Source organism: Gopherus evgoodei, chromosome 1 (genome assembly GCF_007399415.2).
Source record: "Gopherus evgoodei ecotype Sinaloan lineage chromosome 1, rGopEvg1_v1.p, whole genome shotgun sequence".
NCBI lineage: Eukaryota > Metazoa > Chordata > Testudines > Testudinidae > Gopherus > Gopherus evgoodei.
The window spans coordinates 48227515-48252133 of NC_044322.1; the positions used below are offsets into that span (position 1 = coordinate 48227515).

The 24619-nt window shown below is 42.1% G+C and overlaps 1 long non-coding RNA gene across 1 annotated transcript; it reads left to right on the forward strand.

Annotated features, from left to right (window-relative positions):
• Nucleotides 1–122: 122 nt before the first annotated feature.
• On the forward strand, nucleotides 123–23484 carry LOC115652014. Its single transcript, XR_004000512.1, has 3 exons — nucleotides 123–206; nucleotides 21515–21686; nucleotides 23463–23484. It is a non-coding gene; the product is annotated as an uncharacterized LOC115652014 (long non-coding RNA).
• Nucleotides 23485–24619: the final 1135 nt, after the last annotated feature.

Sequence of the window (24619 nt, forward strand, 5' to 3'; positions counted from 1 at the left end):
GGGCGAGCTCGGGCTGCTGCGTGCATATGTTATCATCTGACATGACATCACAATGCTTTGTGACATCACTGCAACACAACCGCAAGGCATGGTGTTACCGCTGCAGTGACATCACAGGACAATCGGATGTCGTCACAACAGGAGGCAATAGCGTTGTGTGGTGACAGAGTCATGTAGTACTGAAACGTTATGGGATAAAAGGGAAGGTAAGCTGTCATGGGATAAATGGGAAGGTCCTTTCATGAATTGCGAACTGGTTAAAAGACAGGGAACAAAGGGTAGGAATTAATGGTAAATTCTCAGAATGGAGAGGGGTAACTAGTGGTGTTCCCCAGGGGTCAATCCTAGGACCAATCCTATTCAATTTGTTCCTAAATGATCTGGAGAAAGGGGTAAACAGTGAGGTGGCAAAGTTTGCAGATAATACTAAACTGATCAAGATAGTTAAGACCAAAGCAGACTGTGAAGAACTTCAAAAAGATCTCATAAAACTAAGTGATTGGGCAACAAAATGGCAAATGAAATATAATGTGGATAAATGTAAAGTGATGCACATTGGAAAAAATAACCCCAACTATACATACAATATGATGGGGGCTAATTTAGGTATAACGAGTCAGGAAAAAGATCTTGGCATCATCGTGGATAGCTCTCTGAAGATGTCCACGCAATGCGCAGAGGTGGTCAGAAAAGCAGATAGGATGTTAGGAATAATTAAAAAGGGGCTAGAGAATAAGACAGAGGATATCTTATTGCCCTTATATAAATCCATGGTATGTCCACATCTTGAGTATTGTGTACAGATGTGATCTCCTCACCTCAAAAAAGATATTCTAGCACTAAAAAGGTTCGGAAAAGGGCAACTAAAATGATTAGGGGTTTGGAGAGGATCCCATATGAGGAAAGATTAAAGAGGCTAGGTCTCTTCAGCTTGGAAAAGAGGAGACTAAGGGGGGATATGATAGAGGTATATAAAATCATGAGTGATGTTGAGAAAGTGGATAAGGAAAAGTTATTTACTTTTTCCCATAATACAAGAACTAGGGGTCACCAAATGAAATTAATAGGCAGCAGGTTTAAAACAAATAAAAGGAAGTTCTTCTTCACACAGCGCACAGTCAACTTGTGGAATTCCTTACCTGAGGAGGTTGTGAAGGCTGGGACTATAACAATATTTAAAAGGGAATTGGATAAATTCATAGTGGCTAAGTCCATAAATGACTATTAGCCAGGAAGGATAAAGAGTGGTGTCCCTAGCCTCTGTTCATCAGAGGATGGAGATGGATGGCAGGAGAGAGATCACTTGATCATTGTCTGTTAGCGTCACTCCCTCTGGGGCACCTGGCATTGGCCACTGTCGATAGACAGATACTGGGCTAGATGGACCTTTGGTCTGACCTGGTACGACCGTTCTTATGTTATTGCAGGTTTGTGGAAAGGCTGGGAGGGATTGTTGGGGTTCACATGTTGAATCTGTGCAAGAGCGTATCCTTGTTTGTGATTATGTCTGATACTTAATGTGTCCCCATTTGTGTTTTGTGATTGTGAAACTTCCCATGAAATTTTCTGTGCTAGGTAACTAAGCAATTATCAACTTCAGTGAGTTTCGGTCAAAGGGACAAATTCAGCCATTGTCTCTTCAGATCAGAGTATTTGACACAGAACATTCACAGAGATCATCCTGCTGTGTCAAACATCAATCTCAGCACAACACAAGGTCATAGTGCCATACAACAAATCTTCACGGCACTACAACACAATGTGGTGATTGTGACACTATGGGAGTGTCATAAACAGATGGTTAACCCTTAACCATCTGTTTATGACAGGGGAATGTTATAAATACTTCCTTATAGAAATCACAGGGATTTATTGGAATAATTCCACACCACAGGCAAGACTTTCCCCAATCAGGTAACAATTTAACACTAAAATAAAAATACTACACCATCTATTGGTGGAGGGGCTGTCTACGCTGATCATTACAATTTGTCTCTGTCAACTTATGAATTCTGTTTAGGTTTGTGAATGCTGTGTTGAATTTCAACTTCCATTTTGAATGTAATCTTTAATGTGGCTTTGTGCATTCATTCTATAACAGGAACTTTATAGCTAGTGGACAGATTCTGTCTGGGAAGCTGTGTCAGACCAATCAAGAGCCTTCAGCACTAAATGGTTCTACCCCTGTGGGGTAATAGGTTTTCTACCATCAGGGCCATTGATTTTGAACCACTCTCTGCTCAGAAGCTTTTTAATTTCCAGAAGCAGGATGGGTAGGCCAAGAAGGCCAGAAGGGTTGTATGGCCTACAGGAACAGGACCAACCCAAGACTCACAGAGGTAGTGAAAACAGAGGGAATTGCATTCAGCAGTTGTTTTCCTAAGATCTGTAGCTCTCTTGTGGTTTTTAAGAGTAAAGTGCGTGTATTTAAAAAATTCCTATGCTAAGCCTGTGGTTCCTTGTTTTACTGCCATCTTGTCCCTGAATGGGTTAAAGTAGAAGCCCAAAGCTCACACAGCCAGGTGTACTCCAGATGAACATGTCTAACCAAATGGTGTCTCGGAAGGGCAAGGGCATTGGTTCTGAGGTCTAGGTGGCAGGACTGTGGGGTCCTACTGCCCAATACAAGTGTCAGACACAGGAGAGCACCTGAAAGGCACAGAGCGAGGAACAGTGGTCAGTCATTATCAAGACACAGAGAGCTACGAAGCACGTGGGATTCAGCAGTTGGATCCTGTCACAACAGACAGGTGTCCATCCAGGGAGCAGGACTGGATCAGACTGTGGCAAAGATATTTTGCAGTATGCTCCATGCCCAAAAAATTGTCTCAGGACCCATGAACATTTCACATATCCCATTTGTGAAGCTGTTAAAAATTAGACAGTCTTGGAGCTACCAGGCTACGTGGCAACCCCAACCCTAAAACTCTGTAAAGTGAAGTCAATATTTTGCATTGAACAGTTTCACTCTAAATAAAGTATTGCTGATCTTGGGAGTTCATAAATTAATCTATAGACTACACAGAAATTATGAGATTGTCTTAAAATCATGATATTTTTAAAATGTCTCAATTCTTTTTTAGTCTATCTAGAAATGTGTTCAGCTCTTTTCGGAACAAAAAATTCTACCTCAACTGTACACAAAATGCACACAGAGGAATGGGGGTTTTCAGTGCTCCTCTTTCATGGCAGATGGAAGAGCCGCACTCTCCCCAACATCTTTCCATGCACTGTCAAGCCCCTCCTCAGCTTTCAACCCAGCAATATTAACTGCTAACCCCAAGCACTGTTTTTTGCTTCTCCCCTGGACCCTGTTTCCTGATCTTCTCTCTATACTCTGGTCCTTGCGCTGATAACCGTTGCCCTGTATCCTCCCTGAATTCCCCACTGTACTAATGAGACTTGTCCTCCCTTTCCCCTGTCATCTAGGGCCTTGACACCTTCCCCTGTCTCTATAGGGTGGGCACCGATCTCCCCACTTCCACTGCCTCTCCACCTCATGGGCACTGGCCTCCTCCCTCTGCTCTCATGGACACTATCACCCTCTTCTCCTTTGCCATCTAGTGGCAGATAAGAATAAGTATATAATCTGAGCCAGACCCTGAAAAGATAGGCCAAGCCTTATCATGTTTAAGTGGTTTGGTACTGGCCCACTTTTCTTCTTGATGTCTGATCAGTGCTAAGAGGCTGCCTGTGGAGAGTTTCCAAGAAAGTCTGATAATGGAGGAACTAGGGCTGACTAATTGAGAGTCCTCAACACTTTCCAGGAGAGCTCACCACCTTGTAAAAACATTCCCTAAGTAATCTGTTTTATCAATCATCATCACCACCACCACTTACAGTTACACAATTTACCATGATCTTCAATTTTAATTATTTCAATCCATTTTTACCTGTGTTTTACTAAGAAAGTTGTTTTTCCCCCCAACTCTCTCATGAGTTTTTAGTTATGTTTTTGTTAAACCAATTTATACTTTCTTGAATGAACTGTAGACTAAAATGTGTCCACATTCACTGAAATGTCATTCATAGAATAAAATATGTCATGGTTTCCAAACTGGATTTCCAGGTGACTTTAGTGTGCACTGCCATATAAATTAATTTTACATCACCACATTAATCATGCTACTTCTTTAGTGTACAGGAATTGGGTAGTAACCCTTTAAGTAGTTTATGAGTCCGTTAATGGCCCTTGCTGTCTTCTGTGTTTCATAAGCCATCAAAACCCTGCCAATGCGGCAGTGTGTATATGTAGTTAGACCTTGTATGTTATAGATGAGTAAATACAGATCTGTCCTAAAGCAAGGAGGAAATTGCAAGAATCTCTGCCTAGCAATTTTTCCCAGCCTTATTCTTGTTGAACTTAGAATGAAGAGTCAGTTTGCTAAATGTGCAAAAAACATCTTAAGTTTTTATGGTCCAGGTTGATAGGCTCAGACTACAAGTATGGATAACTTATGTAACATTTTAGAAAGTTGGACAGAGCATGATATTTGGAAACTGGTAGCTGGCTACCAGAAGGACATCTCTTTTATCAGACTGCACTCCTGCAACTTGCATTTAAAGGTACGTTATCTGACCTCTGAGAAGTGGCTGTTCCTTGTCTAGGATCTCCCTATGTATACTAGTTGTGAATTGCATAAGGCTGGTTGTCAGGCTGCAGCCATTTTGGGCCTGATTCTCCACTGCTTTGCACTTTGAATAATCATAGAATATCAGGGTTGGAAGGGACCTCAGAGGTATCTAGTCCAACCCCCTGCTCAAAGCAGGACCAATCCCCAACTAAATCAATCACCCATGAGCAAAACGAATGTTAAATGCTGGCTTTCTGAGATGGGTAAGTTTACATTCACTTTGGACAAGTGTAAATGATTACACAAGGGGAAAGGCAGGAGAGAATTGGGCCCATTTTCAACATTCCTGTTGTCAATAATTCAGAGCAGTGAAAGTGAGATACCACAGGACCAGTACAAAATTGAGTGACAATTGAGAGGCACATTGTAAGTGTGGACACAGTAATTGCGGTGTTTAATTTGTAATGAAAGAGGTGCCAGGGCTAAAGCAATTAGGTGCTGGGGCTCAAGCAATTTTTTTTACTTTCATAACTGATTCAGGAAGTTCAGAGATTCTGGGGCTATGAACTGCAAGCTCTGACACAAATTAAGCACTGAGTAATTGGAGCTATTCAATATGTTATAGGAGTCTTGCTGTCACAGAGATAGAGGCATTAGATATACCAGATTTGGATAGCTGATCAATTAGATTAGACTGGCTGGAAGTTCAACATGATAACTCAGTTGTATGTAACAGAAGTCGTCAGCTCCCTTAACAACAGTGTCCAGAACTAGAGCTGGACAACGTTTTTCATCTGAAACATTTTTTTCACTGAAAAACAGATTCAGGTCAACCAAAACATTTTGAGAATTCCTGGCAATTTTAGGGAACTGTTTCAGTAAATAAAGAAATAAAATCAGGAGTATCAAAATGATGCATTGTAACATTTTTAAATGAAATATTTTGATCGTTCTGGCTAGATTCATAACAGGATTTAGATGCCATTCACAAAACTGAGGAGGTTGTGCTTCCCCCCACAATACTCACTAGTCCAGTGCTTAGGTGCTTACCTTGGATGTGGGAAAATCAGGTCGGAATCCCCAGCCTAATGATGGGACTTGAAAGTAAGTTTTCCCTCTTCCCTAGATGAGTGTCTTAACCACCTGGTTATTGGCTATCTTGGGGTAGGTGTTTCTCTATTTTCCATGTAGTAGCTGTTCTAGTTTGTATGAATAATTAATTGAAGCAAGAACTGGAAACTGGGCATGCCCCCCCCCCCAAGTGGCTGCCCTAACCAGCAGGCTGTATAGTAATTCTAACTCTCTCGCCCTTTGGCTCACTGAGTCCACAGTTTTGTGAATGGCACCTAAGGCTCCTTTTGAATCTAGCCCCTTGTTTCCAGATTTCCTGCTTTTGAATAAAAAAAAGGTTAAAAATTGTGATATCAAAATGAAACATTTTGTTCTGAGTCAAATGAAATATTTCTGTCAATCTGAAATGGATTTTTTTTCAGAATTTTCAATTAGTCAAAAATTCAGATTTTTTTCTATTTTTGGCACTGCCAATGAACCAAAAAAATCAGTTATTTGCACAGCTCTGTTGCAAATAGCATTCTGCCAGAAAAATGCTGGCCTCTTTAACACCTGGAAGGCTACTTTATTAAAAACTAACCAAGCATTTTCTAGTCAGAAAATTGGGCTGTAGCAGAAAAAGCCAAAGCAATCTCAAGACTTTGACCCCTACTCAGTTGTGGAGGCCCATTGTGGAGATTATGTCTTCCCTTGCTTACTGGCCAAATAATGGTTGACTCATAAAAACAATAGTATGTTTCTGAATGGAGAAAAACAGAAGAGGGAAGCAGCAGTCCAAGAATGCTTCATATTCTATGCTTGGTTCCACTGGTGTAAATTCAAATTAATTCCATCAGATTCAATAGAATTATTCCAGACTGACACCCCTGAAATGAGATCAGATTCTGGCCCTGTGTTAGAAAGATATTGTAGATTATAGTAATAATATTTTGCACATATAATACAGTATGCCTTTCATCCAAGGATCTCAAAGCCCTTTACAAACTGTAATTAAGCCTCACAACACTCTTTCCTATTGTATGGGCAGGGGAACAGGGTATGTCTACACTTCAATTAGACACCTGTGGCTGGCCTGTGCCAGCTGACTCGGGCTTGCTGGGCTCGAGGCTGTTTAATTGCACTGTAAATGATCCAGCTTAGGCTGCAGCCCAGCTCCCATCTCACAGGGTCCTTGAGCCCTGTCCGCCAGCCCAAGCCTGAATGTCTACACCTCATTAAATAGCTCCTTAGCTAGAGCTCCGTGATCCCAAGTCAGCTGGCACAGGCCAGCTGCAGGTGTCTAATTGCAGTGTAGACATACTCACAGAGGCCCAGAGGTGAAATTACTTGCTTTAGGTGATGCAGCAAGCCAAGTATACAGAACTGAGTTTTGTTTTCCCTTCTCCGGTATTAACCAATAGACCCTACTGAAAAATTATATTTTCAGTAATCTGAAGAGCTGACTTGAGGGGCAATTAGATTGAAGAAAAGTGCAACAAACAAGCTAAGGTATTGAAGTTTATTTCTTTTTGTTCTAACAATGTGTCAGACTAATGTGTTAGAAAAGAGAGAACTTCCAGGGGAAAGTTCTTTATAATTTACATGCCTGGAGGCAAATCCCACAATCCTTAGTCAGGTGAGCAATCCTTAATTATGCATGTTGTCCTATTAACTTCAGTGGGGCTATGCAGATGAGTGAAAGGTGCAGGATCAGACCCCTGGAAAGCAGTGTCTCACACAATAGCTATAATTAAAAAACTGCTTATTTTCACACTCTTAATTGTTGGGAGAAATGAGTCTGCATGCTGACTTCATTTCACCATAAACTGCCTTTGTTGAGAACATGAAATATCAGCACTTTGTCTTCTGGCTTATTCTAGCTGATTCATGCCCCCATCAGTCAGCCACTAGAAAATAACACTGAACAGTATGCAAAGTCCCCATGACATTAGGTATTGTTATTTTATTTCTATTGTTTCTGGCTGACTTAAAAAGCTTCAGCATTTGTGATAAATTGAGTTAGGCATATTGGTTTCTATTGTCTGTGCCAACAGCAATGCTCTTACTAACATTGATTCAACTGTGGGTGCGTGCGTTCAGGCACACACAAGCTCACTTTGACATTCACAACGTCCTGGCTACACTGTTACAGAAGTGGTGTTGGCACAGGTTTAGTGTCCCCTGAAATACCATAAATAAGAACTAAGCGTGAACACTCTTGGATTGTTTTTTAGCGGGTAGTGAAGAGGGAATGATGGGATTTTTATTTTTCTTATTGTTTGTAGGAAGCAGACTGGAGCCCTGAGTGTGGGAGTTCCATTTAGGGTTTTTTGTCTGAAGCAAAGCCCTTTTTGTGAGTAGTAGATATTCTAAAACTCTCATTATTCAGAGAATAAGCCAATCACTACCTGCGCAGGTTAGGATGAAACTTTCCCTGTGGGCAGATGCGATGGTTTTTGGGGTACCCAGGACTGTGAATTACTTTGTGGGGAGTCTTGCCTGTGGTAACTGGGTGTTAGCTCCCTAAAACCACCAGCCTCTCAGCCATTCAAGCACTTCCCTGTGATATCCAGCCCCTGACACTGGCTAATCCCAGATCCTCTTCCCAAAGGAACAGTGTATTCCAATTTAGCAGTTTTACCCTAAACCACATCTCCTATATAACACAGAGCACTTGTGATACAATGATACAAATGAAGGTTTATTTAAGAAAGAATAGAGATTCTGCTAGAAACAACAGAAGTGATAGAACAAAATGGTTACAATACAAAACAAAATTATAAAATGCAGACTAAGGCCTATATTTCTCAATAGTTACCTTTCCTATCTAATAAAGTATGTTTTCCTCCAAAGTTCAATCCTTTGCAGAGCTGGCTGACTTCATAGGAACCAGGATCCAATTATGCATGAAAAATACCTGCTCTACAAGATGTCTTCTCGGTGATTGAATCCAGAGTGCCTCTCCCCACTCTGTTATACCGAAATAGTCTTTTGTCTCTGTTCATAGATAGGGCCATCCCCTGTCTGTTGTAATGGTCCTTTTTTTTTTTTTTAACCTCCAAGTGGTTTGTTTGTTTGCATTTGTCTTTGATGATTTTCCATTGACTGTTTTGTGTTGGAGCAATGGTAAACAACTGAGCCTTGTATTATCTCTCTGGCTAAAGAGAGAGAGTGGCAGCTCCCTCCTGCATGAACAGGTTGTCACTGAGTCGTATCACTCTCTGGTGACTGCTTTTAACCTTTAAGACTATATGGTCATTGTTGGGATTCCCTCTGAGACCTCTTTCTACTCAGCTTCCTATAGCTGAGTTCAATTCCTGACTTTGTCACTCAGGTATCTTTATTTGGGATATAGCAATGCTACACTGAGTTGATCAGACTCAAATGCGGAGGGGTGGAGTGGATGCAGGTACAACATAGCTCCAAAATTTTACAGAAACTCTCCTTATATACATTTATACAACTCATTGCATTCACTGTACATTGTATCATACATTTTAGGATTGGCTAGGTTACTTATCAGGAACCAATCCCTGTACTACATGCTTTGTCCACATGCTGTCCACGTTTTGACCTCTTTATCTCATCTCTGTATTTCTAACTTATTTTGTCCCTTGTTATCTAGTTCATAGTCAATAGTTCCCTGGGTGTTCTCCCTCTTATCTTAGCTGACTCAGACATTCTGTCCTTTTAGCCTACTTATTTACTTATCTGATTTAGCACGGATGTCCTATTTTCAGCCCGAAGATTCATTTTCCTCCCTAATCCTTTCAGAGGCCTTGGCTACACTCACACTTTACAGCGCTGCAACTGGGGTGTGAAAAAACACCCCCCTGAGCGCTGCAAGATACAGCGCTGTAAAGCGTTAGTGTAATCAGGGCAGCAGCGCTGGGAGCGTGGCTCCCAGCGCTGCATGCTACACCCGTAAGGGATGTGGTTTACATGCAGCACTGGGAGAGCTCTCTCCCAGCGCTGCTGCTCTGACTACACTCACACTTCAAAGCGCTGCCGCGGCAGCGCTCCGAAATTCCAAATGTAGCCATACCCTTACAAAGAATGACGCCTCCTCCATGTGTTAATTACTCATCTCAAGTCAGACCTCAGCTACAGGCATAAACTTCAACAGAGTTACATTATTCCTTAAATATTACTCATACACACATCACACCATAATTAGGAGTATTGATAAGTCTCAAGCTTTCAATAGAGACCTTACTTGTTACACTTTATGGACAACTATCTTGTAAGCAATGTATTTGATGTAGTGAGTTTGTCAGGTTTGAGATGAGAATTGTTTGCAAAGAACAGGGGACCAAAAGGACACATCTTCAAGATTTTTAAGCATCTGAGGGAAACTGTTGGGCCTCAGACTCCCCATGAACAAATTAAATAGTTTTATTCTATGACTCAAAAAGCCACCAACATGCTAAATGAGTTTGCCCCCAGCTTCCAACTGACCTCCAAGCACTGGGTGGGTGAATTTCCCCCTGGCCTGGAACAGAAGTTGGCTGGGCAATTGCCTGTGGCCCTTTTGGTTTTCAGAAATTGTACTCCCTTCGTGCCTAATACCCACATATTGAGAAGAATCTTTAAAGAGAAGGCTATTCAGGTGATTGAGTCACAAAAGACTGATGGAGTCCAAGGGTGCCACTCACATACACTGCTTTGATTACCCATGCTCAACATTTTGGGCCAGACTGGGGTGTGATTAGAACCCTCTAGCCAACATGGGGATTCACAACATCAACACTTGGGGCACAGAAGCAGCTTGACAACAATCAGAGGAACTGACAGCCTAAACCCTGGGAACCCCAGCTAGAGCTGGTTCTCCCAGGCTGCCAGCTGTGCTCCTGGAAGCCTTGGATTGAGCCAGGGTTCTCAGGGTTTCCAGGCTCCCGGCTGCAGAGCTCGGAGTAGAGCCATGGCTAAAGCCAGTGCTTCCAAACTCCAGGCTCTACAGCCTTGAAGCTCTGGGGCCCTGACTTGGAGGCAGTCACCTGATGGGGCTGCCCTAGAGCTGCAGACCCTGGAAACCTGGACTTTCCTGCAGCCTGCCAGGTGAGCTGGCAGGAAACCAGGCAGGTTTCTAACGGAACCATGCCTACGTTTTGTCGAAAGTTTGTTGAAACCAATATGTTTCTGGTTTAGATTAATCAATATTTTCTGATCAAAAACTGTTTTGTTGGAAAATTCCTGACCAGCTGTACGTTGGAGTGATTTCTGGGGGATTGCTTGCCTCCCCAAAAGAAATAGGAGGGGTCTCCATCCCAAAGCTGATGGGGAGGAAAGAGTTCAAAACCACTGATGAAAAGGGGACCACTCACATGACAGTAAGAGCCAAGAGCACTTAACAAGGTTTCATCTTTCTCTGTGTGTGAATCTCTCTGTAGGTGTTGATACCATCCCCATCAGAGCAGTGTGTGTGTGTGTGTCTGTGTGTGTCTGTGTGTCTGTCTACTTTCCCATCTGTAAAATGAGGCAACAGTAACTACCAACCTCAAAGGATGCTGTGAAGCTTGATTTATTTTTTCTAAAGCATTTTGAGAGCCCAAAAAAGGTGCCTTGGCAATCCCAAGTATTATATTGACCAGACCACACTTTTAGTTCCATTTCAATGACAGTTTCTTAGAAAAGGTACCTTGTGAATATTTGTTAGTATTAAATTTGTGAATCAAAAGCCAAGTCTAAACAAAATATTTAATATGGTTACTTGCTGTACAGCATTAACTAATTCTCACAGCGACTCTTTGACCTAAATGAGTTTGTACTATCTACACATGGTGAAACTAAGACAGAAAAGATAAGTGACTTGATCTAGGCCACATAGTCGGACATCAATAGAGACAAGATTAGAATGCAGGGATTCCTTACGTGTTGTCCTGTGCTCAATGCTCTAACCCACAGTGCGATGATACTCAGATGAAGCCTTAGCACGGGGAAACTTTTATAAACTAATTTAAAAAGAAACATTTCTGAGCAAGAATTTCCTTGTGGAATTAGGGTTATGTCACCTTGGCTGAGCTAAATGGTAAACAAGAAAGAATCCGTGCATAGCATAATCGAGTTCCTTAATTAAAAATACACCAATGACTGTAAAGTGTTGAGTGAAGCCTGCTTTTAAATAGCAAGGTAGAAGAGAACAATTCTTCCCTCTACCTCCCAGCCATATTTAAAAGTAGAAAAACCAGTTGCATAAAACTGTGGCAACGCTTCAATGAAATGAACATGTTTGCAGGGACATTTACACCTGCTGGGACTTTTTGTAGCAAGCATGACAATGCCTCTGTTCATATTGAATTGTGTTCCTTGGAACTGGTTCCATAAATGGCCCTAAAACTACTGTAATTTACTCAGAGTGCTGGACTGGCTCCTGGATAGATGAGAATTAAAAGCTCCTTTGTGCGCGCACACACACACACACACACACACACCTGAGCACGCCTCAACTATAGCTTAGAATTTAGATTCCTTTCTTTCTTGAGCTCCATTCTGTGGTGGATTCTGAACTGACTGTGTGGCATGGGGTAATTTCCCAGTTACTTCTATAGTGGCAAGAATTGCAGGAAACATTAAACACTGACTACAGTAGACTTTTTGCATGGAGGGAGCCATTCTTTTTGAAGTGATACCTCTTCCTGGAAACTAAGGTATTATGCAGAACTGGCTGGATGATTCAGGAATAGTTGGTTGATTTAGACTCGGGGGTTTGAATCAGCTTGTTCATTCTTCATGATTAGTTGTTTGTGAATGTTCAGATAATCAAAGTTTTGTTAACTTTGAAACAGTGATCACAGGAAAAGATTTTCAGACTTGCAGCAGAGATTCATTTAATTAAGAAACAAAATTTGTTTTGTGACTAGATGAACTTTGTTTTGGGTGGAAGTGGACATCCGGTTTTAAAGGTCATCCAATAAGGTAACCAGCACAATACCACATGACTTAGGTGGCCAATGATAAAGCTCAAAGAGTGAATTCTGAATATTGAATAATCAGTTGAATATTACACTACAATCAGTTTCTGAACTATCCACAATGCAATATATATTAGTAAAATAATTAAACAATTTCAAACAAGCCCCTTTGCAAAAATACTAATCTGTTTCTTGAACAGAAAAAAGGGCTATGGCTCCAACTTGCAAACACACATGCCTGTAACTTTACACACATGACTAGTGCCTTTAAATTGAAGGCACAAATATAAATCTTGGCAGGATAAGGCCCTAAATTTGTAGAATAAATTTTTCATAAAGAATAGCTTAACCAGCTCTAGCATTATGGTTCTGACCTTTTGAGTCATCTGTCAAAATCATCTTCCACATTTGGTATTTGACCATTTTTTAATTAACACAAATATAGTTGGAGTTTGTATAGTGATTTTTTGCAAACCAAGCCTTTATTCTGCACATAGCAGAGTTTGACTGGAGATATAATATTGCTGCAGAGCTAGATGGCAGTGTTCTCATTATTTTTGAGCAACACCAGAATTACTGGCCATATTTTCAGAGGAACTTGGTTCCTATTTAGGCATCTAAATGATATCGCCAGATTTGAAAAGTGAGAATTGCTGGATGCTGCACCCTTCAATCTGCCTAAGCAGGAGCTGAGCTTCTGCCAGCATACTCAGCGTCTACACTAGGCAGCTAGGCCAGCAAAGCTATGCAGACATAGGCTCTGTCATGTATATTGCATCAATATAAGACTAGACAACAAATGGATACAGACAGACCAATGGGGAGTACAAGGAAGCAGTGAGACTACTTGTACCGGATTCAGCCATTGTGCAGTATCTTAAGCAACATAAAACTCCCCTGAAATCAAAAGGTTGGTATAGTCAGCTCTACAAAAGCCCTACAGGAGCCCAGTGTATAAAGCATGTCAGGGGCATGTTGTGAGGCAGGCCAGGCTGGGGAGGGAAGAGGCAAGTCAACGCCTTCCTACACCCTGGCTATCCCCAGCTGCTAGAACAACCACAGAGGCCATCGGGGTGGCTCCAGGCACCAGCGCACCAAGTGCATGCCTGGGGCGTTAAGCCGGGGGGGCGGCACTCAGGTTGCCTTCGACGGCATGCCTGCCGGAAGTCCGCTGGTCCCACAGCTTCGGCGGCAATTTGGCATCGGGTATGCTGAAAGACCAGCGGACCTGCCGCAGGCGTGCCGCTGAATCCGCGTTATCAGTGGACCTTCCGCAGGCATGCCGCCAAATCTGCGTTACCAGCGGACCTCCCACAGGCATGTTGCCGAATCCGTGTTACCAGTGGACCTCCTGCAGGCATGCCGCCGAAAGTCGCCTGACTGGCAAAATACATAGAACTGCCCCTGGGGGCCATTGTGGCTGTGACACAAGTCAGGGCATCTAACCTGCCCTGGGGGGCCAAACTAGATATCAGCAGCTCCAAGATCAGGGAGGCACATTGCCTTCCCAGTCAGCCCCTGCTTCGGGCTCTTATTAGAGCTGGATTATTGACTGGCTTTGGTATCATCATACTTTTGTACTGAGGATACTTCCGTGCTGCACACTACACTTTCTTCCCTCCACTTTATGCATCAACATAGCAGAAAGCAGGATTAAGACCTGTGTTAGCTGCAGGCAGGCAGGTTTCTATACAAGTAGTTCTGGACTGTAAGTCATTGAACCATAGAAATGTAGGGCTGGCAGGGATCTCAAGAGGTTGTCTAGTCCAGCACACTGCACTGAGGCAGGACCATCCCTGACAGGTGTTTGTCTAACCTGCTCTTAAAAATCTCCAATAACAGGGACTCCACAACTCCCTGGGTAATCTGTTAAACTATTCTTACAGTTGGAAAGTTTTTCCTAATACCTAACTTAAATCTCCCTTGCTGCAGATTTAGCCCATTACTTCTTGTCGTACCTTGGGTGGATGTGGAGAACAATTGATCAACATCCTCTTTATAACAAGCCCTCACCAGGTCCCTCCTCAGCCTTCTTTTCTCAAGACTAAACATGCCTGGTTTTTTAACCTTTCCTCATAGGTTAGCTTTCCTAAAGCTTTTATTATTGTTGCAGCTCTCCTCTGGACTCTCCAGTTTGTCCACATCTTTCTTAAAGTGTGTTGCGCAAAACTAGACACAATACTCCAGCTGAAGCTTCACCAGTTCTGGATGAAACAGAAAAATTACCTCCAATGTTTTATATACAACACGCTGGTTAATACCTCACAGAAGAATATTACCTTTTTTGCAACTGTATCATGTTGTTGATGCATTAAATTTGTAATCTATTATAACCCCTAGATATATTTTCTGCTGTACTACTGCCTAGCCAGTTATTCCCCATGTTGTATTTGTGCATTTAATTTTTCTTTGTTATAGTTTGCACTTGTCTTTACTGAATTTCATTTTGTTGATTTCAAACCAATTCTCCAATTAATCATGGTAATTTTAAATTCTAATCCTATCCTCCAAAGTATTTGGAACTCCTACCAGTTCCCTGTCATCCACACATTTTATAAGCATATTCTCCACTCCATTATCTAAGTCATTATGAAAATATTGATTAGTACCAGACCCAGATTAGACCCCTGCAGGATTTCACTAGATATGTCCTCCCAGCCTGATAATGAACCATTGATAACTATTCTTTGAGTACCCTTTTTAAATCAGTTGAGCACCCAAATTGTTGCTGGATTTAGGGGCAGAGGCAGGGCTGGGGGGCGGTGCTGGGTTTGGGGTGCTGTTTTTGTTAGCAACAAAAGGGAAAATAGAATGTTTGAAGTAAAATGTTTCAGATATTCCATATGTAGATTCATTTTTCACTGTCCTCCTAGAATGTTCTGGACCTTTGTAGAATTTCATGGAACCTTCTAGATTTTCTGAGAACTACATTACCTCAAACCTCCTAGAATGTTGTCAGCCATGCCCTTGCAGGTATATAAGAGGTGGGGTGTCTCCTATCGGTCTGATATGACAGGGATAAATCATGAATGCAAATCATGCATCTAAGTCATGAAATGGGCTACAGATCCAATAAAAAATAAGGGATTCAAAAGTTTAACAAATGGGGTGGGGGGGACTGAAGATGTTCCTTGCCTGGGGCATCATTTGGTCTAGGGCTGACTCTGCTTGTTATAATTTCACGTAGACCATATTTCTGTCATTTGCTTGTGAGAATGTTAAGTGGAGCTGTGTCAAAAGCCTGACTGAAAATCAAGATATATCACACCTACTGCTTTCCCTCATACCCTAGGCCAATAACCCTGTCAGGGGAAGTAATTAGGTTGGTTTGGCATGATTTGTTTTGACAAATCCATGTTAGCTATTCCTTACAGCCCTGTTATCCTCAAGATCTCTTCATTTAGTAAATTGCACCCCTGTCCTGATTTTTTCACACTTACTGTCTGGTCACCCTGTGTACCTCCAACATGCTTTAAGAAATGGCTCAGCCTTGAATATTCAGAATTACACACTCTGAAATACAATTACCTCTAGGGCTGCTTGATTTTTAATCTCACAGTGTACCAGAGTGGTTACCAGCTCCTGCCCTGAGGGATTTAAAAAGTGGCCCTGGAGAGGGCTTCAGCTCTAAAAGCTGGGCTGATTGGGGTAGCAGCCACAGCTGGGCCACTCCCCAATCAGGCCACAGCTGGCCTGTATGAAAAGGCTGTGAGCCAGGAGCCCAAACAGTCTCCCTCTGGCTGTAGAGGGAGAAGGGCTTGGCTGTAGGGAGCTAGAGACAGGATACCTGAGTGGAGCAGAGCTGGGGAAAGGCAGAGAAGCTGGGGAGCTCCAGCCTGGAAAGCCCCAGGCTGTGTTCTCCCATAAGGCCAACAGGTACTGGGGGTTGCAGAGGGTAGCCCAGGGGTAGGCAAAGGCAGCAGGTCCAAACCCAATCTTGCCAATGATGAGTAGGCTGATACTGCCGTCTGCCCCAGGGTGTGGGGCTAGACAATGACTGGCAGTAGCTTTATACTGAGGTGGGGATAGAGGGTTGTGGGTTCCCCAGGGAGGGTGGACCCAGATTAGTGGGGTACTGCTAGGTGGCAGCACTCCAGTTAAAGGGGCACTGGGGTCCAGGGAGGGACAGGGGGGCCAGAGGACAGGTGGATCACTGGCCTGCAGAGGGTGTGCCAGAGCTGGAATGAGCTAATTACACTGCTCTACAGCCAAAATGCTTCTGAAATAAATGTAGTCAAACTTTACTAATTCTGGGTCACTGAGAAAGAAAATGATGCTTAAAATTGTTGATTGGCTCTAGTTTTCAAGATAAGTTATTGGGTTAGTATATACGACCCTTGACTTGAGAATGGTGGAGGATAAGTGAGTTATAAAGGGAAGGGATCTCAATTTAAACCAGAAATGACTAAAATGCATCTTTGACTGGATCTATGAATAAATCTATGACTGGGTTTGGACAGTACTTGCTTTTTAGGCAAAACAATGAATGATGCAATCTGAAGCTGGTATTGCATCATACATGATATGAATTGCATCATGTTATTCCTAGAAGTCATGGATGATGCAATCATAATGAAGCTTACATCACTCTGCTGAACAAATTGCCCTATATCAGCTCTAGAAATCATACTGTGTCCTGCTCTCTTATTTGTCAGTGTTTGATTTAGCAAAGGGACACATTTCTGTTTAGCCAAAGTGAGCAGAAATGCCTCGTACTTGTGTGAAGAGTGCAGATAACTTCTGCTATGTTTGTGGTGAAGTGACTTTTGCATCACAAAAGTGCAGTATAACCACTATGGTTAAGAAAGCCTATCACCTTTATTTTGGCTGCAAAATTGGAGATCAAGACAAGAGGTGGGCCCCACACATATGCTGCAACACTTGTGCAACAAATCTTGGCCAGTGGTTGAACAGGAAAAGGAAATCTATGCCTTTTGCAGTGCCAATGATTTGGAGAGAGCCAACAGATCATAGCAGCAATTGTTACTTCTGCATGGTGCCTCCAGTTGGGAAAGGTGTGTCAAAGAAGAACAAGTGGACTGTGCATTATCCAAACATTCCATCAGCTATACGCCCAGTACCCCACGGAGAAGGACTGCCGGTTCCTGATGCACCAGAATCATTCTCACTTGAGTCAGATGAGGAAGAGGATGAAACTTCTGGTCCTGAATCATCAATGTCACAGGACCCACATTTTCTCCCATCCTCCTCCTCTGAACCACACCTCGTAACACCAGGTGAACTGAATGACCTTGTCAGGGATTTGGAACTACCCAAGAGTAAGGCAGAGCTGTTGGGACTACAGCAGTGGAATCTCCTAGCAGGCTATCAGGGCAAATGGAGCCCATCAATGCTTGCAGACTATTGCTGGACAGTGACAAGAGATGCTCCATTTCATGAATACAAGAGACAAGCCAAGAAGCACTGAGTAGACACTGAATAGGACTAAATTATGTACATAATAGTTTTTTGCCTTTTGTTTCATAATAAATTTTATTTATATAACCCTTTTGCTGATTTTTAAAGTGTTACATAAACAGGACAGGTGAAATATTATCATGTAAAGCAACCATAAACACATGAAAAGACCTAGGTTTACAATTTATGATTAAAACTCTACTATCTACACAATATACATAGACGTAAAATGTAAAAACTTAAATATCTTAGAAACAGTAGCCAATCAGTTGTTTTAATTGTCACATTTGAATTCAGCACATCAAAATACATAATAAATATCGCATTTTATCTCTGAAGCAGACTTCTCAAAAATTGTAGACCAGTGTTATTGGAAGTCACCAGCAGGAGGCACTGCAGGGGTGAGTCCACTTCTCTACACACTGTTATATAAAACAATATTAGGCCATCATCATCATGCAGACACATAAATCTTATGCATTGCCTTAAGTCAATGGAACTACTCACATATATAAATTAAATGTGTGTGCAACCTTCTGCAGGATCAGTGCCTGAGTGATTGTAACCAAACCTGACATTCCTCAGTCTGGTTGGCTCTCCATACATCTGCACTGGCCTGTGCCACTTTTCTTGCAGCAGTGTTCAGTGATCACAAATCCTTTGATCCTCAACAAAGTGACCATAACATTACCTCACTTGGGAGTCAACCTGTGTTGTGGTCAGAAGTCTGTTTCCTTTCCTCAGAGATGCCCAGTCACTGCTCCTTCTTTGCAATCACTATATCTGAGTAACTGGAGGATCTGCAAAGCTTGAAATTATATGGCAGCCTCATTTTTTGTATGTGTACGTAACCCACAGACCTCCTGGGTGTGGTGTTCTGTCCCATCTAGTGGTACTGAGACCACAGAGAGAGAGGCCTATAATAATACATCAGGCCTATAATACAGTAACCTTAGATGTGTTACAATGTAGCGTACAAGTACTCTATGCATATGCAGAAAAGTGTTACAATATAGCATTAAACAAACATGAAACAATTACAATTCTGCAAGCAGTGGCTGGCTGTTTACAGGATGGAGTGAGGCAGTTCTCACTCAGAAGCTGGCATCCAGCTTTATTGACAAACATACACACAAGCGGTCTTCTTAATCTAAGCAAAAATCAGACTTACACTCTGTGACAATCTGTACCTCAGGGGTATCCCTGTACTCCCATGTTCATCCTTATAATATGGTTGTGTGGTATCCAGTGCAAAGTTTGTCATGTCAGGTGTCTTCAGAAGGCTCATGATGCATGGAGCATTGTTGTTATAGTGATGTTATAGGTTGTAATTTTCATGTATATAGTTATGAAAATGTGTCCTCATGGCTTAAAACAGGCCCAAGCAAAAACTCTCCAGGAGCAGAGGGGCAGTTCACACCTAATCAGGGCATGTATGGGACAAACCCAGCCCAGACTCAGAGGAACAAAGGACACTGGTCTAGGCAACAACAAAGGATCTGTTAGACTCTCAAGTGAGTCACCCCCTTTCCTTTGATAAATTTGAGACTGCAATGAGGTAATGCTCACCTGACTCTGAAGAGGGGGGTAGCAAAGCCAGGAGGGTAGAAAGAACATCATAAAAGGCAGAGACCTTTGCCATGCCCTTCCTTTCTCTCTCCTGTCTACATCTACAGACACCATACCAAGTTACTGAAGTGTGCTAATGAAAGGGGAGAGCTTGGCTGAAGAGCAGCCAGCCAGCCTGTGGTGAGAAGCATCTAAATTTGTAAGGGCATTGAAAGTGTTAAGATCAGCTTAGAATGTGTTTTTGCTCTTATTTCAGTTGACCAAATCCAACTTGTAAGGCTTTGACTTATAATCACATAAAATCTATCTTTGTAGTTAATAAATCAGTTTGTTTGTTCTACCTGAAGCAATGCGTTTGGTTTAACGCATGTCAGAGACTCCCCTTGGGATAACAATGCTGGTGCATATCAATTTCTTTGTTTAAATTGATGAACTCATATAAGCTTGCAGTGTCTAGACATTTCTTGATGGAGGTTCCTAGGGTTGTGTCTGCAACTAGAGATATTGGCAAGTGCCATTTGGTTGCACAATCCAAGGAGTGCTTACATGCCAGAGGGTAAGCTTTCACAGCAGAGCAGGGTAAAGCTGGCTCCCAGGGTCAAGGATTGGAGTGACCTAGCAGATCACTGGTCCAGAGGGGAATGTCACACACTCCCTTTTCTCAATCCCTCTGACCTATCTTTAGGTCCTTCTGCTCTGTCACTCTTTCACACTCTCCAATCTCTGATCTTTTCTTTCTTTCTCTGATCTCTCTAGTCTTCTGCTGCTGCTGCTTCTTGATCTTCTCCTTCTAGCTTGCCAGTCATCTCCTTAGTCAGTTCTCTGACCTTTTATGATTGGTTGACCTTTCAAACTGCCTGGTCATTTATCCCACAGTATTCTTGCCAGCAAGTTAAAGTAGTATGGGCTGGATGAATGGACTATAAGGTGGATAGAAAGCTGGCTAGATCATTGGGCTCAGTGGGTAGAGATTAATAGCTCTATGTCTAGTTAGCAGCCGGTATCAAGTGGAGTGCCCCAAGGGTCGGTCCTGGGGCCAATTTTGTTCAATATCTTCACTAATGATCTGGAGGATGGCGTGGATTGTACCCTCAGCAAGTTTGCAGATGACACTAAACTGGGAGGAGTGATAGATAAGCTAGAGGGTAGGGATAGCATACAATGGGACCTAGACAAATTAGAGGATTGGGCCAAAAGAAATCTGATGAGGTTCAACAAGGACAAATTCAGAGTCCTGCACTTAGGACGGAAGAACTCCATGCACTACTACAGACTAGGGACCAAATGACTAGGAAGCAGTTCTGCAGAAAAGGACCTAGGGGTTGCAGTGGACAAGAAGCTGGATATGAGTCGACGGTGTGCGCTTATTGCCAAGAAGGCTAATGGCATTTTGGGCTGTATAAGTAGGGGCATTGCCAGCAGATTGAGGGACATGATCATTTCTCCTCTATTCGACATTGGTGAGGCCTCATCTGGAGTACTGTGTCCAGTTTTGGGCCCCACACTACAAGAAGGATGTGGAAAAATTGGAAAGAGTCCAGCAGAGGGCAACAAAAATGATTAGGGGAGTAGAGCACATGACTATGAGGAGAGGCTGAGGGAACTGGGATTATTTAGTCTGCAGAAGAGAAGAATGGGGGGAGATTTGGTAGCTGCTTTCGACTACCTGAAAGGGGGTTCCAGAGAGGATGACTCTAGACTGTTCTCAGTAGTAGCAGATGACAGAACAAGGAGTAATGGTCCCAGGTTGCAGTGGGGGAGGTTTAGGTTGGATATTAGGAAAATCTTTTTCACTGAGAGGGCAGTGAAGCACTGGAAAGGGTTACCGTGGGGATGGAATCTCCTTCTTTAGAGGTTTTTAAGGTCAGATTTGACAAAGCCCTGGCTGGGATGATTTAGTTGGGGATTTGTCCTATTTTGAGCAAAAGGTTGGACTAGATGACCTCCTGAGGTCCCTTCCAACCCTGATATTCTGTGATTCTATCTATCCAGCATTTTCATAATCCAGTGAGTTCAATGAACATGGGGTCTTATCCAGAGAAGACTGAAGGCTTTCCTTTGCCAGAAACTGAGCCATCATATCTTCACATTGGCACAATCCCTCATCACCTTCGATTCTCATTTTGGTTACACTCCTTGGGATGTCATAATAATTCCTTTTCAGGTAGGGGATCTGCATGTACTTTGGCTGTATGAATTTTCACTTGATCCAGAATACCAGGATAATAAGCATAATTATCATTAGAATTTGGAATGCTAAGAGCATCACAATGGGATGTAAAACTACATTAAAAAATCCCATTTCTGTGGGGGACCATCCTAAAAACACTTCCCACTATCTATGTTTAGTATCACTTCTTATACGCTCAATTACTTGTTCGATTTTCTAGTGAAATGGTGGACAGTGATCATAATGTTCTGTGCATTCTCCTGAGCCTTTTGTAATTATCTTTGCAATTCAGGATGAGTCATTAATTACCTGACTAAACTTCAAGTATCAGAGGGGTAGCCGTGTTAGTCTGGAACTGTAAAAGCAGCAAAGAATCCTGGGGCACCTTATAGACTAACAGACATTTTGGAGCATGAACTTTCGTGGGTGAATACCCACTTCGTCAGATGCATCTGACGAAGTGGGTATTCACCCACGAAAGTTCATGCTCCAAAATGTCTGTTAGTCTATAAGGTGCCCCAGGATTCTTTGCTGCTTTTACAGTTCCAGACTAACACGGCTACCCCTCTGATACTATGCTGTTTAACACACCGAAGTCTGTACCCATTCCTCCTGATATTGTACCCATCAAATCTCTTCTCATTCTATTGGTTTGAGTTCTCAGTTGAAGTTGAGTTTCCATTTACTTTTTCCAGCCCTCAACTAATGGGTTAGTGTACTTTTTGCACCTCTGGATTTTGATGGGAAATATTCATATGGTGTACATCTATTTATTATTTTGTTTAGACAATAGGGGGCTCTATCATCAACTGTCTTGATATCCTCTTTCACAACATAGGGACCAATGCTTGTTGACTCTGGTTTAGATATCCATGTAACAGAGAAAAAATAACTTAAGTGAGGACCATTAATTCTCCAACTTCCAGTTCCTCATCTTCTAGTTATATTTACAGTACCTTCACACCAATAATGAAATAAAACTTGACCCAAATTTCCTCATTCACACTTATCACCTTCTATCACATGTGCATACCATGGTATCTGTAATTTCATCTGATTTTTATATATAATTTCAACTTGTAATTCACACTGAACATCTATTCTACTGATCTTCCTTGCTGGTCTATAATTTGAAATAGAGTTTCTGTCAAATTAACAAATTTATTATACCACTGTATGAGTATTGTTTTTGAACTCTCCTTACTCCATGCTATTACGGCACAGAAATAATTCTTATTCGGATATATGATTAAATTATCTGATCCTGCCAATACATTTGGTCCCTCTATTATGGCACATTGCCATTGTCTCACTCTTACTACTTTCCCATATATATTACCTATATTATCAGTAGCATCCCAATCACAATTTGATGGCTTTGGTGAGGTATAATAATCTGGATGGGTCATTAAGTGTCTCTGTCCTTGAGAGGCATACACAATAGAACACTTCTGAGCATCGTAATAGATTGTTGTCATAAACAGATAGTTAAGGGTTAATGTCTCTTTTACCTGTAAAGGGTTAACAAACAGGGACCCAAACACCTGACCAGAGGACCAATCAGGAAACAAGATACTTTCAAATCTAGGTGGAGGGAAGCCTTTGTTTGTGGTTTTGGGGTTTGTGGGTTGTTCTCTCTGGGTCCTGGACGGGACTAGAGGTGCAACCAGGTTTCTGCCAATCTCCCTGCTACCGTCTCTTATCTATTCAGAATAGTGAGTAAGTACAAAGGCAGTTATAGTCTTTTAACTTGTTTTTCTTTATTTGCAGATGTGTACCTGCTGGAAGTAGCTTAAATTGTGTTTCTGCTGGAGAAAGCCTCTTTCTATTGTCTATAAGCTAAAAAACCCTGTATATTTACCATCTTGATTACAGAGACAATTTTTATGTTTTTCCTTCTTTATTAAAGTTTTCCTCTTTTTTTTTTTTTTAGAATCTAATTGATTTTTTGGTTATCTATTGTAAGACTCCAGGGAAGGGAGTCTGCACTCACCAGGGAATTGGTGGGAGAAAGGAAAGGGAGGAGGGAAGGAAAACCTGCTCTCTGCGTTTATCTCTGTATCTCTCTCCGGGGAAGAAGGGAGGGGGAAGGTAACATTCCTCTCGGGGTGGGTCTCTTAGTGTACCCAGGGCGGTAAAGAGCTGGGAGGAAGAAAGGAGGGGGAAGGGAAATGGTTTATTCCCCTTTGTGGTGAGACTCAAAGAATCTGGGTCTTGGGGGTCCCCAGGGAAGGGTTTGGGGGGGCCAGAGGATATGAGGCCCTGGAATTCCTGATTGTTGGCAGCGCTACAGAATCTAAGCTGGTAATTAAGCTTAGAGGACTTTAGGCTAGTACCCATAATCTGGACGCTAAAGTCCCCATATGACAGTTGTAACAAACTTCCATCTCCTGTCTTCCATGCTTTGTTCTATGGCTTTTATAGGACCCATGATAATGGCTATTGCTTTTGCCCTATCATTCTTTCAGATTGTGAACTTGCACCCTTAAATAGTTGCTGTATTGGATTTGATCCACTGTACTGCTGTTTCTGTGTTTGCCTTCATCGTTCTTTTCATAACTATCGTCTGGGGTTTAACTGTGGGTTCTATACCTGAATCCACCCTCTCTTCTGTACTTATTAATACATTTGGTGAGCGTGCAATTATTTTTAATCTTTCTAGTAGTGCACACTGCTATGGTCCAAACCTAACTACTTTACCACGCATGGTTCCTATTCCTTCCTCCAATTTCCACGTACAATTTGGAGGTCGTGGTGATTTCTCATCAGACCTTTGCTACATCAATACTCTTTCCTTGATCTCTGAATAAAATACTTAATTTGTGGCCATCATCTGTGATGAGTACCTTATCCATATAATTTTCTGCCATAAACTCTATCATTCAAACAGGTCCCATTACTACTTTTATTACTGTATTCCTTAATTT